Source organism: Octopus bimaculoides, chromosome 1 (genome assembly GCF_046866305.1).
Source record: "Octopus bimaculoides isolate indiv1 chromosome 1, ASM4686630v1, whole genome shotgun sequence".
Lineage (NCBI taxonomy): Eukaryota > Metazoa > Mollusca > Cephalopoda > Octopoda > Octopodidae > Octopus > Octopus bimaculoides.
In genome coordinates, this window is record NC_142928.1 from 99,415,487 (window position 1) to 99,430,204 (window position 14,718).

General features: G+C 32.7%; 1 protein-coding gene and 1 non-coding gene across 6 annotated transcripts in view; one reads left to right on the forward strand and one right to left on the reverse strand.

Annotated features, from left to right (window-relative positions):
- Positions 1-2,946: 2,946 nt before the first annotated feature.
- On the reverse strand, positions 2,947-3,059 carry Trnal-caa (transfer RNA leucine (anticodon CAA)). The gene is made up of 2 exons: positions 3,022-3,059; positions 2,947-2,992 (listed from the first exon to the last, which is right to left on the reverse strand). It is a non-coding gene; the product is annotated as a tRNA-Leu (tRNA).
- Positions 3,060-5,164: 2,105 nt separating this feature from the next.
- Positions 5,165-14,718, forward strand: part of LOC106876173 (microprocessor complex subunit DGCR8) — a 73,395-nt gene continuing 63,841 nt past the window's right edge. For 2 of the 5 annotated variants that reach the window (XM_089354628.1, XM_089354614.1), the window contains exon 1: positions 5,209-5,404. The gene's annotated coding sequence lies outside the window, so the exon portion shown is untranslated. Of the gene's footprint in view, positions 5,405-14,718 lie in introns of all 5 variants that reach the window. The other 3 variants (XM_089354610.1, XM_089354621.1, XM_089354631.1) reach the window with 3 other exon arrangements.

Below are 14,718 nucleotides of genomic sequence, written 5' to 3' on the forward strand. Positions count from 1 at the left end.
ACCTAGATGAACAAGTCTGTAGCGGGGATGGATGCTCAGAGAGTGTTGCCACAAGAATAAGAATAGCCTGGGCAAAGTTCAGAAAGCTCCTACCTCTATTGGTGACAAAGGGCCTCTTACTCAGAGTGAAAGGTAGGTTGTATGATGCATGTGTGCAAACTGCCATGCTACACGGCAGTGAAACATGGGCCATGATTGCTGAAGATATGTTTAGGCTTGAAAGAAATAAAGCTAGTATGATCCACTGGATGTGTAAAGTCAGTGTGCACACATGACAGAGTGTAAGTGCCCTGAGAGAAATGTTGGACATAAGAAGCATTGGATGTGGTGTGCAAGAGAGACAACTGCTCTGGTATGGTCATGTGCTGCGTATGGATGAGTAGAGCTGTGTGAAGAAGTGTCACTCCTTAACAGTGGAAGGAACCCATGGAAGAGGGAGACCCAGCAAGACATGGAATGAGGTGGTGAAGCATGACCTTCAAACATTGGGCCTCACAGAGGCAATGACAAAAGACCGAGACCTCTGGAGATATGCTATGATTGAGAAGACCCGGCAAGTAAAGTGAGGTCACAGCTGTAGCCTACACCAGTGTCGCATAACCAGCCCACTTCAAAAGTACCTTTGAATCGTCAGGTGATATGCTGTGCTTGAGGAGACCTATTGAGTCAAAATCAAATCAAATCAAATCAAACCACCATCAAATGGAAATTGTACTTGTGGCCAATGCCAGTGCCACCTGACTGACTCCCGTGCTGGTGGCATGCAATAAGCACCATTCATGCATGGGTTGTTGCCAGTGCTGCCTGACTGGCTCCCCATGCCGGTGTCACATAATAAGTACTATCCAAATGTGGTCAATGCCAGCACCCCTACTCCGACTGGCTCCTGTACGGGTAGCACGTAAAAAGCACCATCCAAACGTGGCCAATGCCAGTGCCACCTAACTGGTGGCACATAAAAAGCATCCACTACACTCTCAGAGTGGTTAGCAGTAGGAAGGGCATCCAGCTGTAGAAACATTACCAGATCAGACTGCAGCCTGGTGCGGCCTCCTGGCTTGCCAGTCCCCAGTCAAACTGTCCAACCCATGCCAGCATGGAAAACAGACGTTAAACAATTATGATGATGATGATATAAGGCGATGCTGAAAAGTTCCTGGCTTTAAGGGTGTCTCAAGAGGCCTGGTTGGAGGTCCAACCTTCTGAGTTCTTTTATATGGCTTAGAAAAAAAATGAAGGACCGCTGCTATAAGTATGTGAATCTGAGAGGGGAATATGTTCAATAAAATCATAATTAAGTGATCCTTCCATATTTTCTTTTACCCAAAGCCAGGAACTTTTCAGCACCCCCTCGTATATCAGGGAGACTTAGAAACCAGGGCTTGCAACCCATGATGCAGGCCAATCATCAAGGTAGAGAATGAGGCAGGAGGGGAGTGAGAACTGAACCCTGATGGAGACTTATTTGTATGCTAAATTCATCACTGTACTCATTGGTTAACTCTCACCTTACTAACAGAACCTCTGTACACTCATCTACCCCTAGACCACCATATCCACCACCATGTCACTCTCCATCTGACAGTAATTTTGACTGAACCATAGATTTAGTCAGTAACTTTTATAAAGTTGTACCTTAAGAACTTCCAGTTACCTCTACGTTATATGCCAAAACCACCTCTCTCTTTGTCATCAAATGCTTTAATCAGAATGTCTCTAAATCAATGACTGTTTCCATAATTTCCTTTTCCAAACTGGTTTGCATTTCTATATCCATCAAGCCCTTAGTTTGAAGTTGCTAGCCTCTAACTTATGTTGACTTGTACATCCCTCATTGGGAAAGGACTTTACATTTACAAGCATCTGTCTATCCCCGATTCTGGTGAGAATATAGTCAATCTGGCTTGAGTGCTCACCAGACTGATAAGGGATTAGATGGGTGGCTGGTTTCCTGAAGTTAGTGCTGCAGACCAGCAAGTCATTTGCATTACAAAACGGTAGAAGTCTTATTTTTTCCTCATTTCTAGTGCCAATGCTGAAACCTCCATGAACACCATAAAATCCATTTGAGTGTCGCCCAACATATCATTGAAGTCACCAGCTATGATGATAAGGTCATTGTCCTGTATTGTCTAGGTGGTCTGCAGAAGAGACTCATAGAAACAGTCCTTCTGTTCATCAGGTTTTTCCCTATTTCAGTTGAATGCATTCACACAAGGCTTTAGTCAACTCAAGGCTATACTAAAAGACATTTGTCCAAGGTGCCCAAGTAGTGGATTGAACCGAAGACCACATAGTTAGGAAGCAAGAAAGTTTCTTACCCATGCAGCCACTCCCCCCTCTCTCTCTCTCTCTCTCTCTCTCTCTCTTTATATATATATATATATGTATATATACATACACACACACACACATATATGCATACATATACATCTCTCTCTCTCCTGGGGTTGATTTGTTCGACTAAAGGCGGTGTTCCAGCATGGCCACAGTCAAATGACTGAAATGAATAAAAGAAAAACAAGAATACACTCACACACATATATATATGTATACATATACGCACTTATATAAAAAAAATTATACACACACACACACACATATGTACATGTGCACATACATACACACATATATGTATATACACATGCACATATATCACACATATATATTTACACATGCACATATATAAAAAAAATTTGTATTGAGCATTTTTGCATTGTGCATCAATAATGTTTTTATAAAAAAGAGTAATACACTGTTGAAACAAATTTAAATATGGTGAATTAAAAATATAGATAAAAAGTGAAGATTCATTGAAACTAATAAAAATGCATAGTGTTCAGAAAGTGTAAACAAAACGTCTAACAGAAACTGAGTTAAATAACAAAGCGTTTATATTATACTTTCTTTAAAAAAAAAATTGTAAAAAATTAACAAAAAAATGCTTGTCAGAAGTGGGATTCGAACCCACGCCCACATTCGTGGACCAGAATACTCATTGTTCTGGTTAAGGATATTATCCTTGAGTCTGGCGCCTTAGACCACTCGGCCATCCTGACAGCTGCTTTTGCGGATCGCAAAATTCTTATAAATACCATATTGTCGATTTTTCTTGTAATTTTGTTCATAGTTTAATGATTATATATTTTTTTATATATTCCGATATCGATTTCTATAACAAATACTGCCACTTTCTATAAACGCATTCCATTTTCTCCTACTCGTAGCTATTTTCATGATGAATTAGATTTCTAAAACACTCTTTTCGATATCCCTTACCGGCTTAGGCATTTAAAAAAATAGTTATAACATCATACATGTTTTTGGTGAACGTTAATAAAGTCAGAGATAAAAGATTAAACGGCACAAGAGTATAAAATCTTGAAATAAGTCGGAAATAAAACCATTTTTGTTTTTGGTTGATATATTTTACCCAACAGTCTCAGAAATTGATACTAACAGTTATGAAAATCAATTAAAGAAATATAAAAAATTAAGCAAAGAAATATTGTTTTAAGTTGCTTATGAACTGATAATACACATGAGTTGCATAAAATGTCAACATAATTTATGTATTATAATACGTATGCGAAAAATATCACGTTTTCGTATCTTAAAATAGAATAACAACGAGACGAACCATGTACACACACACATGTATATCGATATACATAATTAGTGTAATATGTATTATAATAATAGTGTGGAATATGAACGACGACAAATTTATCGGCTGCAGTACAATATTTTATAAATGAATTGTCGATTTTAATCGACAAAAGTTATGAAATGATTAAGGACCATGAGTTTCGTCTTTGCCCTGACGAAACTCTCGGCCATTAAGTCACTTTGTAACTACTGCCGATTAAAAATTAAAGTAATATTTCCATTGTTTCCGAGTTTTCTTCTATTTATTCTACCAAACCTATTTCGATGGATAACTACGTGATTTCTTACGATTTTATTGAACATTTTCATTAGATATTCGATTTTTAATTTAATTATACAGTGAAGTGAAAGTAAATTAAATTTGATTGCAGAGAAAATAAATTTTTTTTAAATGTATAGGAAAAAAAGGAAGACATTCCTTTTGATACTGCCTTTTGAAGAATAGACATATTTAATACATTAACTGCTTTTAGTTTTTTCTTCTTCAATGAAGATATAACTAGATACGAAATTTTACTATAAAAAATAAAAAGCAAAAATGCTTGTAGAATAACAACAATTATATATATTCGTTGTGGAGTCAGGGTAAAAAAAGTTGAAGCGAAAAAGTGGAGCATTGCAAAGTCTACCTAAAATTAAGGGAATTTGAATGGAGGTGGCATAAAGATACCCTTATAATCAGCTGGTGAAAAGGCTTTCGTGATAATTGTATTAGTAATTAACAATTAGATGTTGATTCTGAAGTTAAGGCTACAATACAAAATGTTACTTTATTATCATCTGTTGCTTTCAGAATATATATATATATATATATATATATATATATATATATATATATATATATATATATATATATATACGAGTTGAGAATATTTCTGGTTCTGGTTCATAGAATTTATATAATAAAAATTTCTTCGAATGAAACATTGATGAAATTATGGTGATCTTGTGATTTCGGAACATAAATGCAACATCAGTGGAAATGAAAGCAACAACAATGGGGAAATCTACATTTCACTTTTCTGTCTCACACTACTCTGGTTGAGTAGGCTTATCATCAAAGGCAGCTCCAGTCGTGACTATCCCGGAGATCTTGTATATTAGGGACTACACGATCAAATATATATTTTGTTTTTATTTTAAGATGGTAGGGTGTGGTTTGAGGAAGAGATGCCTGCTATTTCCAGCAAGCTAAACACACACATATATATATTCTTTTATATGTTTCAGTCCAATGACTATAGCCATGCTGGAGCACCAATATATATATATATATATATATATATATATATATATACACATACACACACATCAGGGGATCCCCTTAAAATATATTTGGTAATCCATATAATTTTCAGTGTACGCCAAAAAAAGCAAATAAAAAAAAAAGCATTATTGATAAATCTTTGTTTTTCATTGTAATAATTATACGAAACTAAAGCCCTGAAGAATTTTTACTATAGTATCACCTTTGGAGATTTTTGAAAATACTTCCGCCTACTACAACATTCACTTCTACTTCGACTACTCCTCCAACGTGTTCGCACGTTGTTTTTTTTTTCTATTTGGTGGAGGCAACATCAACTCCCGCTTCTAGTTGCCATCCTGCCACCACATTTGTTAACATTGCACCAACTGCCACTCGTTTATTCGGCAATCTGGAGCGGTCCTTATTACTTCTGCAAGTTGCATGCCAAACTAAATTCTTCCGATTCATCATCTTATTCTTTATCCGGTAGGTTATTTAGTAACTCATTCTGCATAAAATTTTTGTTGGTCTCCCCCCCCCCACCGCGCTTTTATGTATTCCACTGTGGTTGCCTCTTATTATTGTTATATCAATTCAATTCACATGACGCCACTTGATCGAATTATATATAAATATCTAAAAATTAGGGAATGGAGTAGATCCAGGGGAAAAATTCACCTTCTGCACTGAATATTATTGTATCTTAAAATATGCAGTATTATATAGATCCATTTTCTGACTTACGGATTCTTAGACGATTATATATAGGCGGTCAGTCTCGGAGGTGGGGGGGACTGTGCCAGGTCCGCCTATATATATATATATATATATTTGTGTGTGTGTCTAAGAAACTATAAGTCAGAAAAAATATGCACTCGTATATTTGTCACTTGAGTGTGTATATTAATCGAAGTACACAATATCGGCTGTAATGGCTCTATAATACTGTGTACTTCGATATATATAATCAACGGTACGCAATAATGAATATTTAAAGAAGAGAGATGATACAATGAAAGAGAAAAATTGAAATTAAGTTAGTACATTTAGCATATAAAAGAAATGTCTCTTTATATTTTCCCTTGTTCGTTGTCATAAAATCAAGAATTCTTGTGTACGAGGAGTCGAATCGTTGTGGAGTCAGGTAAAAAAAAGTTGAAGCGAAAAAGTGGAGCATTGCAAAGTCTACTTAAAATTAAGGGAATTTGAATGGAGATGGCATAAAGATACCTTTATAATCAGCTGGTGAAAAGGCTTTTGTGATAATTGTATTAGTAATTAACAATATAATGTAACAAATTGACTTTCCATCCTATCCTGTTTTTGCTCCATTCGTGCGGTTCTTTTAATTGGTTTTCTCCTTAAGAAAAATTAACTTGTATGCAAGAAAAGTGAAAAATCGGTAAAAGGAAAAAAAAATACTGGTGGGGGTGGGGTGGGGGGTGAAAGGGAATATTTGCTTACAATCGCCATAAATTTGATGAATAAATGTTTCAAACATTTTACTAGTGTAACCCTTATAAATATATCTTAAACCGTTTGGTCCGCAATCCTTTTAACCCATGAAGAGTGACGGTTCTTAAATTGACATTGTTGAATTAAACAAGAAAACTATGCTATATCTTTGGTCCAGCTCATGTGAATCTTCTAGATTATGCTAATTGTCAACATTCTCTCAAGTACTTTTTTTTTACCTATTCAAATATGTATGTGTGTGTATATATATGTATATAATTTTTTTCTATTTTTCTATATTCTCCATTCACATTTTCAATAACTGCATCGATCTATTTTTATCGATCTTTATCATTATGTAGACCTTCTTGTTTCGTCATTTACCACGATTATGTTATGGACAAAGTAACGCTTCTACAAAAATTCATTAATGAAGAACGACCATTTTTCCCTCACTGGCTTGTGTTTTAGTCAAGATCGCATTTATTAATTAACGTAGGCCGTGTCTTCCATCAGAAGGTAATGTTGGTCAAGAAGCGATTGTCTTTAGATTAGTATTTAAAGAAAATATTTAATAATGAAAGTGAAATCGATGGCACACTCGCGTCGTGGTAGTGAGTGGTGCCTTCGTTTTTGTAATACTTCATAATGTATTCCATTATTTCCTTTTATTTCTATTTTCTTTACCTTTATCACATCATGTCTTTCATGCAAACAAATTATAATATTAATTAGGTTCCTTGACCGATTAACATAATTTAACGATTAATTTACCTGTAATTTTTTTCATTTTTATGAGTAAAATTTTTTTTTAAATCATGGGGAAAAAATGATACGTTATATTTTTGAAAAGAGATGTTGGCGGGATATCGGAATAAGCACCCCCACACTCGGACTATTTGTTTAATATATATATATGTGTGTGTACATGTATGTATATATATGTGTGTGTGTATGTATGTATACATATGTATGTGTGTATGTATATATATATATATATATATATATCTTAGGCATATATATATATATATATCTTAGACACACATATATATATATATATCTTAAATATATATATATATATATATATATATATCTTAGACACACACACATATATATATATATATATATATATATATATATCTTAGACACACACACACACACACATATATATATATATATATATATATATATATATATATATATATATATATATATATATCTTAGACAGATATATATATATTTTAGACAGATAAAGGTAGACATATATACAACTTGTGAATTTCAGTTGTTGAAGGCTTGTATGCAAGTTGGCATTGTCAAACAGCCAAGACAATCTAACATGAAAACTATTGAGTTAAGATAATATAAATGGCTTATTAATTTTATTCAATAACTACATCAGTTTTTCCCCCATATATATATATATATATATATATATATATATATATATATATATATATATATATATATATATATATATATGGGAGAATATACAAATAATAACAACAGACGAGGACAGGTGGTGTAAATAACAAAAGTATATATTAGTATGACGCTCGGGAATACGGAAAGTCTTTGACGTTTCGAGCTACGCTCTTCAACAGAAAGAATACGGAGACAAGGAGAAAAACACGGAGAAAAAAAATTGAATAGTGTTCAGTCAACGGTCAATCATAATAATGGATTTATTCTGACACAAAGAAAATAACACATAAATTTATATATATATATATATATATATATATATATATATATATATATATTAATATAAATTTATATTTATGTGTTATTTTCTTTGTGTCAGAATAAATCTTATTTTCAACTCCTTGTTGCATATATTTTTTTTTAAATGAAATCATATAAATTAGTTAAGAATAGTTTGAAATTAGAGCAAATTCGCTGGAGCTAATTAAGAATTGAAACTCTTCTCACTGTCAATTGTAGCTCTCTCTAAGCACTGTGGTGAGTAGATCAATGTTTCGAATTTTAATTAAGCTAGTTGCTTTGATATGCAAAGCCATTATGTTTTGCCCTCAACTGTCTGCTGCCTACCATTATCCAATATCGATTATTTATGACATCGAGTTGTCTTCCGTACTTCTTGTTGAATAAAATGTCAGCTATCCGATTATATTATTTTTGTATTGGGTACCTTTTTTTATTATATTTTTTAAAAACTCTTCCAACTCAGACCTATAATCAGACATTGAGGCCTTCGTGCCTGTAATAAAGATTTACCTATAATCAGACATTCTAGTCACGAATTGTTCGTCTTCTATATGCAGGATTATATCATACAATGTTTCCGTTTTAAAATGGTGGAGTGTTGTGTGAAGGAGATTTGGCTTCTATTTCTAGCATTTTGATCTACTGCTTAGGGATTCTCATAGTTCCGTGATGGTACCTTCAGTTTCTCAGGTGTTAGGAAGGCTTTTTAGCGCCATTAAATATGTATACTATTCTTAGTGCCATTGAATATTTAATATTTTTCTTATAATTTTTACATTTTTTTAAAAATAGTTTTTTCTTAAGCCATTTATTTCATTGAGGAAAAATGTCGAGTTGAAAATTTCATTTAAAATTATGTCATTCTTTTTGATTGATTTAATATAGAACTACCATTATTTAGAAATACATTTGGGTTAGCATATTTTAGAAAATATTAAAAAAATAAACATTTAAGTTGGTAAATTTTGTTGGAAGTGTACAGTTTGTAAGAAAGCAATTCAAAATGTTTTCGATCTATGATAAAAGTACCTCCATGTAGTTTGTGAAGACTAGTTTTTGGCTAGACCTTCAAGTCTGAAATTAGTACTTTTCACTGTTTTTTTATCTATTTATTTTTACAATCAGATGTTGAGTTCCAGGTCATCTTATATTTAGGTTCAATGTCAGAATATCAATCAGACATCCTGGTTATGATAATCCAATCTATTTCTTTTACTTACTTTTATATGCAGAAGTGGGCACCTTTAATCCGTTAATCGAAAAGTTAACTTCGTTAATCCGTTAATTCTATGAAAATGTAACGGAAATTAACGTTAATCCGTTAACTTTTATTGAAAAAAGGCATAACTACAGTTTAATGCCCCACCGACTTTGTTGCTTCATAACTGTCAGAAATATGGATACTTTTAAACGAAACTTTCACCAAAAAAAAAATCGCTTATATCCTGTAAAGATTTGTTGGAAAAAAAAAAAATTTGCGAGGGGTTGAGGAGAGGAATTTCGGAAAATTCACAGGACCCGACATTTTCTCCCTCGTGACTTTCTGGAAAATAGGTATTTTTTAATGAAATTTTATACAAAACCTTTCAAACGGTGTAGATTACGATTACAAAGAAATCTGTAGGCAAAATTTTTGGAAGGGGGCGGGGGTAGGGAGGAATTTCTGGAAAACGGAGTTTCGGATCAGACGGCTCACATAAGTTGGAATTTCTCCGTTTTGACGGAGATTTTTTCCCAATGTTTTTCACCAAAGTCTTCAGAATGATGGAAGGCATCTTTTCACAAAAGAAAAAAAGAAAATATTTTGAAAATTTTTTTCACTCCCGCCACTCCTCACCACTTAAGTCCGAAACGATTTTGGACATTGTTTTTTTCACTACGCACTTAAAACCCGTGAGAGAAACATTTTCTGTTTAAAAAACAAATTTTAATAATAATTTCAGAGGAAAATTTGTGATTTAAAGGAGATCTGGCTGTTTCTAGCACATCTCCAAATCTCCCTCCTCATTTCTTCCTCACTTACACATCTATTGATATTTTTCATTATTCTTCTCCCCATAAACAAATTTTATGGAATGATGATGTCAAAGTAACACACGGGTAGTCCCAACCGAGTGAGGCCGTGTTATGTGTGTGTAGGAAAAAAAAACACCTAAAAACATCTACAGTGTTCATACTAACCTGTCAAATGTAATGCTAATTTGTTCACCTTATTTTGAATTATTCAGGTTCAAGAGGGGTGTCCACCATATTTGCTTGTAACTTTGTAAATTTTTACATACAGATTTGAAATTTTGTCAGTGGGTGCTTTATATACCACTGGTTTATAGTTATGTGATTTTAGCTGATCTTATGGGCAGATAAATTTAATTAACGGGCGTAAGAGCAATAACATTATGGATAAACACTAAAATTGAAATTCTTAATGCATCTTACCTGTTTGACAAAACTTTTGTCACTTTTCAAGATGAGGTACATTAATTTGAATTAATTAAAATACAGGTATAATTGGTACAAGATTTTATTCTTTTGGTAAATATTTTGTACCTTGGTGTGGAATCATTTTTTCCACAGTTTTTTTCCGGTGTATTTAACCTCCAAACCTGCTGCAAGCCACTTTTTTCCAGAAAGGAAAGGTGGGAGGGGTGGTGCAGACTTTCCTCTTGACAGGACAAAGGAATTTCCCTGCTGTCTTTGCAAGCAACAAGCGGGTGGATTTGGTTTCAAATCCAGGCAGGGCCAAACGAGGTCCTACAAGTTATTTATAATAATAAGTAGCATTATATCAGGGTTGAAAGAATGACACATACGATACTAAATACACTAAGGCAATCTGAAAACAATAGAAACTTTTAAACGTATACTGGTTTTTATGAAATTTTTGGATTAACGGACTTGAGTTGGAAGCTAAATGTAACGGAAGTTAATTAGTCCGATAATGATTTTCAAAGTTAACTTTGGATACACATTTAATGTGTTGTTTTTGTTACTTATAAAGACGAGTCCCAATTGAGATTTGACTGCCATTCCCAGCAGGTCGAATGACCATGCAAAGACTCCTTTGTTGTGGCATGCAGACATTTTTTTACATGTTTTTCTTTTACTTTTTATCTTTGCTTTACAAATGAATTCGATATATAATTTTAGAGGCTTGAAAATACACAAGCAAATTACAGTGCGCCCGCGCATGTATATATATATATTTCCTGTGAAATTCAAAGCTGGTACCTATTGTTACCTCAGTTAACCTAATCGGTTAACAAACGTTGGATAAAACTAATATTTTAGATAACATTTCTGGTTAAATATACATGCGAAACTCCTACAATTACACCCTCTTTTCCAAACTAAGTTTTGATTTTTTAATTACAATTAACCTGTGTGTGTGTGTGTGGTAAAATACATATTCTAGGTTTTCATTAAAATTTTTGTTTTCAAAACAAACCTGCAAACACTTTGTATGATTTCCACTCTAAGACCTTACACTAGTGTTTGTTTTCTCCCTTCTCATACATATACCATTCTAAGAGTACTGGAGGGTAGCATTACTGTTGCAGTCGTTTTATTTATTTATTTATTTATTTATTTTTATTTTGGGAAAGTAATGTTTCGGTATTAGTACATTATATCAGTCATGAGTGACTGTACTAGTGTATGTTTGACTCGAGCGCTATCGAACAGATGAAAGACAATGTCACACTCAGTCATGATGTCATAGACTTTGATCGAAAGATTGCCAAAAATATTCGGAGTGTAATCTATCTCAAGTGCTTTTGTCATCCTTTATATTTATATATATATATATATATATATATATATATATATATATATATTTATAAGGGAGGCCACTAGGTGGACTGCTAATGTGCTAGAAGATCACATGTCATGTGATCTTCTAGCACATTAGGTGTTCACCTAGTGGCCTCCCATATATATATATTTTTATGGATACATATACAATAATCATTTGAGACCTCAAATATTTTTTCTGAATCTCCCTGATTCTTTTAATATGCTTGTTCCCTGGTATTAAATTGATATTAATTAATATCCAATTTTTTTACCCTATTGTTTAATATATATATATATATATATATATATATATATAGCAATAAGAAAATGGAGGAGAATATGCGGTATCCATCGACTTGCAGACAGTGTATTCCGTTGATTAATTAGTTTATTTTACAACTAAAATGACAAAAACCACAATATACAGATGCTTATGACATACCATGTCATATTAACAATTAAGGTTACAAATATAAAGTACATTTAGCAATTGGAGAATATACATCTCCAATTGCTAAATGTTGTTTATATTTGTAACCTTAATTGTTAATATGACATGGTATGTCATAAGCATCTGTATATTGTGGTTTTTGTCATTTTAGTTGTAAAATAAACTAATTAATCAACGGAACACACTGTCTGCAAGTCGATGGATACCGCATATTCTCCTCCACTTTCTTATTGCTATATAAATTTAGGGTAAAATAACCCCCTTTTACCCGCACTCACTTATTGCACTTGGTATAACACTAGTGTAACAATAATTGGGTACCCTCCCAGCAGTATATTGGATAGATACTATCCCTTAGTGGGTTGAATACTCAACCCCTAAATCTCTTGCATTATATATATATATATATATATATATATATATATATATATATATATATTATTGTCTGGAGAGAGTCATTCTGTTCTAATACCTTATTAATTAACACACTCACCGATACATATATATATATATATATACATAATGTGTATGTGTATTGGTGACAAATTTTCACCTTCTCAAAATGTTTCTAAATCATAAATTTGCTTTTGTTCATATTTTTATGAATAAATTTTATAAGACAGCTAATTGAACTAAAAATGGTGATGCCTCAAACATTTTACAAATATGGTAACATGACTCCGCTTCTGCTTATGCTATTACAGGTCTGTCATCATCTTACTTAAGTTTTGTTGAGTTATCTTTAATTTAAAAAAGAAACTCTCCCCCACTTTTTTTTTTTTTGAGATATGACTGCACAAACTACTCAAGGCTCTGCAGTGCTATTATACTATAAATATATTTTAGTTATTTCATGTTGTCTGATTTGGTTTGCAGATAAAATTGTGTTGGAATTGATTCTGCTTTAAATTTTGAAGTGAATAAGTCATAGGATTGATTTAATTGACTTTTCTTCAATTAAATGTGCCTTAACGCTTATTAGTCAAAAGAAAATAAATTGCTAATATTTGATTAAGTAGGAGAGATGCTCCCAAAGCCTTGTATTCTAACATTGAAAATGTTATTGCTTATCTATTTTTCAGGTAGTGCCAATCTCTTTGTTAGCTGAATATGTTGAAAAGTTTAATTTCAAGTTGTTAGTTGTTTACTTTTTCAAAATGGAGGCAAATGTTATATCTAGAAAGAAATGAAGCTGCAATGTACCTAATTAGTTGAATATATTATTCTTAATTTTTTTTTATATTCAAATGAATTAAAAGTTTCTCACTGAGACATACATTTGAGCCTTCATTTATGCTGTTTACCTTTAGTCCACTATTTTCCATGTTTGTCTCCCCAACATCACTTGACAACCGATGCAAAAGAGACTGATAGAATAAGTACTAGGCTTACAAAGAATAAGTCCTGGGGTCGATTTGCTCGACTAAAGGCGGTGCTCCAGCATGGCCACAGTCAAATGACTGAAACAAGTTAAACAGTTAAACCCATTCTATGTCAAAGAAAAACCATATCTATAATCTAGTACCTTTGGATTAACTTTGGCAACTTGAACACTTTGGATTTATTCTTAGTTGCAAACATGAACAATACAGCAACTGTCTGCTTAGCAAATTGTCAATGTTATGAAAACCTAGTCACATTTGAAATTAGAACTGATTGACTACATATTGAATTTAATATTACCAAAATGTAACATGCACCATAAGGAGTACATATATGAGAGAACCCGGTAGGACTAGAATTTGTGGACTCATCATAAATAAATCTATTGATCCTAATAAATCATATAATTAACTACAAATAGATTTCTTTTCAAATGGTCTGACAGAATTGTATGACCTGTCTCTACTATCAGCTTTATATTAGGAAAATAATTCAGGATCTAATCAAGTGGAAGTCAAATCAAAACACATCAGTGAAATATAAATTGTGCTGAGATAATAAATGGGTGGCCTTTCAGAATAGCTATCAGTACCTCATGAGGATGGAAAAAGACATGGAAGGGAAATGGGAAATAGAAAATTGAAACGCTTTGGGGATAAAATCCTTTCAAAATTGCAATTTTTAGTGCATGGAACACAAAATAAACAAAAACAAAAAAGTAGCCTCCCAATTCTTTGCCCTTTTCCTCCCCCATAATGTTATAGCCATTCCAAAAGTCTGCCACAAAATGTTGAATGTAGATGTTTTATTCTCTCTCATATATGGACTCTCTCTCTCTCTCTTTCTCTCTCTCTCTCTCTCTCTCTCTCTATCTATCTATCTATCTATCTATCTATCTATCTATCTATCTATCTATATATATATATATATATATATTCTGTTTTGTTTAAAATGCAGACATGTTAATCCTAAGTTAACCAACAATAAATTT